The sequence below is a fragment of the Dama dama genome, chromosome 18, assembly GCF_033118175.1.
Source record: "Dama dama isolate Ldn47 chromosome 18, ASM3311817v1, whole genome shotgun sequence".
Taxonomy (NCBI): Eukaryota; Metazoa; Chordata; class Mammalia; order Artiodactyla; family Cervidae; genus Dama; species Dama dama.
The window spans coordinates 107,499,635-107,502,677 of record NC_083698.1 but is presented as its reverse complement, the minus strand read 5'-3'; positions in this window follow the sequence as shown (position 1 = coordinate 107,502,677).

Here is a 3,043-nt window from a genome sequence, read left to right as displayed (position 1 = left end):
CATGGTTTGCCATCTCTGCAGCTCCCCCGACCCTCCTTCCTTGTAGATTTCTGGCTTGGTTCATGCCTCCACAGCTTCCTTGGTGAAGCCACATGCTTCAGAGCAAGACAACGGCTGAGTTTCAGGGGTCCCTGGCTGGTGTATGTACTGTCACATTTTCTTTGCAGTGACCAGCTCAGTCAAGGGCCTGAGATCAAAGTCGGGCCAATGGGAAGTGAATAAAAGTCTGCAGAGGTGGGGCCAGAAAGTATCTCCTTACCCAGCAGAAACCCCCATAGAGAGACAGCCTCTTCTTCCTCGGGACACTATGGCATCTGAGTGCAAGGCATGGAAAGACAGCAGCCATGTGAGGTTGAAGGCAAAATGTTAGGGTTCACAAGGGGCTCATAGCATGTAGTTAAAATATGGCCCATTGTGGTGCCCTGACAAACAAAAGATGAAGTCACAGTGGCCACATTGGCCTGGTGGGCATCCTGTTTTTCCTGAAGGCAATATCCTGTTTCTCCCTGCTGGTGCTAGTTTCTTAAGACTATGTGACCCTGCAACTTTGAGACCCCTTCAACTATGTGACCACAAGACCCCACCTGCAGGCTAAAGATAAATTAAGGCCCCTTCCCTTCAGGGCACAATTACCCATCAATAAGGTATAAGAAGGGTTGGCTGTAAAGGGAGGGCACTGGTTTTTCTCTAAAGCCAGTTACTTTCTTTCTTTCTTCCTATAATGAATCTTTTTCTGCCTGAATGCCTGGCTTACTCTCTTTTTCTCCATGGCCACCTTACCCAACACTTCAAAGCTGAGCAGAGTAATGGAATCAACCCTAGACCCTAAATCAACCAGCCCTGAAGCCCACCCCATCTCTGATTTCTGATTCTGTCAGCCAATAAATTCCCTTATTACTTAAGCCATTGTAGTTGGGGGTCTTTTTTACCTGCACTTGAAAACATTTGAACTAATAAAGAGTTCTTCGTATCTCTTTAAAAGAAATCCTGAAATATATCAGAACACCCGTGTTTTCATGCTTCCTGCCAAAAAAGTGAACAGAGAATAAATAAATGAATTTCTCTTTTATCAGGTGACAGGGAGGACCTCTGCCTATATCTAAAGCTCCCACTTCAAGATATGGAAATTCACTGCATCCCAAGAATGTGAAAAAACCATGGAATGAATTATCCTGAAAATGACAAAAGTGGGGCAGAGGAAATGGGATGCCCCCAGGTGGTTTTTCTGTGCTTCCTTCACCTTTTGAGGGAGATTTAGTGCTCATATTTGAACACTTTCCAAGAGGTTACGTTGGGGAACATCCATGTGTGAGTCAAGGTGGAGCACGGCCCTGTCTCCTCTTCTACTGCAAAATATTCCTGGGTTCACCCTCCAGCTTTACTCCCCTAGAAAGTCACCAAAGGAGGAATGCCATCTGGATCACTGAGAAACGCTGCTCCTGGGGCGAGAGATGCTTTCTCATTGCCCGGAGGCCTGGGAACCGATCATCTGCATCCCTGGAGGTAGGCCACCCTCCCGCAGCCCTACTCCCAAATACTTTCTTAAGTGAGTTTCCCTGGTCCAGTGCCTTCCCTGGAGGGAGGAGGAGACCACCCACCCCAGAGGGCTTCTAGGTCGACTCCACCAGATCTGAAGTCTCCGCCTTCCTCTGCTCAGCCCAGTCTCCTCTCAGGGCCCGGGCAGTGGGGGGAGCCAGGGTCCCTGGGAGGCCGACAGAAAGCTGGCTCCCTTCTGACCTTGATGTCAGTGCCACTCTGTGTCAATTCACCCCCTCGGTGTCCCCATTCCTGTCGTGTCCTCTCCATCCCCACACTTCCCGTTACGGCTCAGGCCCCGATGGATGGCTGAGATGGAATTCTTTTCTTCTGGGTGTGAAGCCATGTTCCTAGGCTCACACTTGTTTAGTCCAACTGCCACACTGCTGCAGCGTGATCTTCCTGAAATTCCTAACCTGCTTAAAAACCTCAGGGAGAAAGCCTTTGAACCCGCCTAGGGCCCCGCCCAGCCTGGTCCCTCCCTGCCTCCTCTAGTGATTCTCAATCTCCTGCCTGACCCAGCATTACCGGTTGGGACACAGACTTAGATTACTGTGATACCGAATGGCTTGCCTACTTCCTCTGCCTGAAGTCAGTCCTGGAGGGAGGGGGTATGAAGGGGCGGGCAGCTATCCCATAGAAGGAGAAGTTGAGAAGGGGTCACTCAGACCCTTCCTCATCTGATTTCCTCTTTCCACTGACTTGGTGACCACCACTCAGACTTCATCCCAGTGTCTGCCCACTACTCTTTTTCTACCACTGAAATGTGCAGTGTCACCCTTTCCCCAAATTTCTACAGGTATCACCACGATTGTGCTGATCTTAGGGTTCAAGATGTTCCACTACATCCCAGCTCAACCCATGATAGAAAATCTCTTCTAAGATGGGAGTGGGCAAACCACAGCCTGCAGAGCAAATCCAGGTTGAGGCCAGTTCTGTATAACCTGTGAGCTGAGGAAGGCTTTTACATTTTTTTAAAGCGTGAATAAATCAAAAGAAGCAGAATGTTTCATCGCCACATATGAAAAGTTCATGCAATTCAAATTTCTAAACTTGTAGGGAATGCAGCCTTGCAGGTCACTTCCTTTTGTCCAGGGTGGCTTTTGTGCTCAAGAGGACGGTTGGGTGTTGAAGGAGACCAGATGGCCGGCTAAGTCTGAATTCCTACACTCACCATCTGGCTCTTGTCCAGCTCTGCTCTAAGGATTTCTGGTTCTTTAATTTCCCAGGGGCTGGCTATGCGGAGATCTTCCTCCCCACCCATCTCCAGGGCCTTCTTCCTTTATCCCCCAGCCTCTTCACACCCCAGAGACATCCCAGAACACCCTAGTCTTTCTCTCTTGTGGAGTGTATAATTATTTTTTTTTTTTTTTACAACCTACAAGGAAATCAGAGTATGTTTCATATAAAATAAGCAATTTCAACTGTAAAAAGTAGGTCCCTGGTGAGACGCTCACTCACACAGCAGGTCAGTTCACTTACTTTCCTTTACGCAAACTCCTCGATA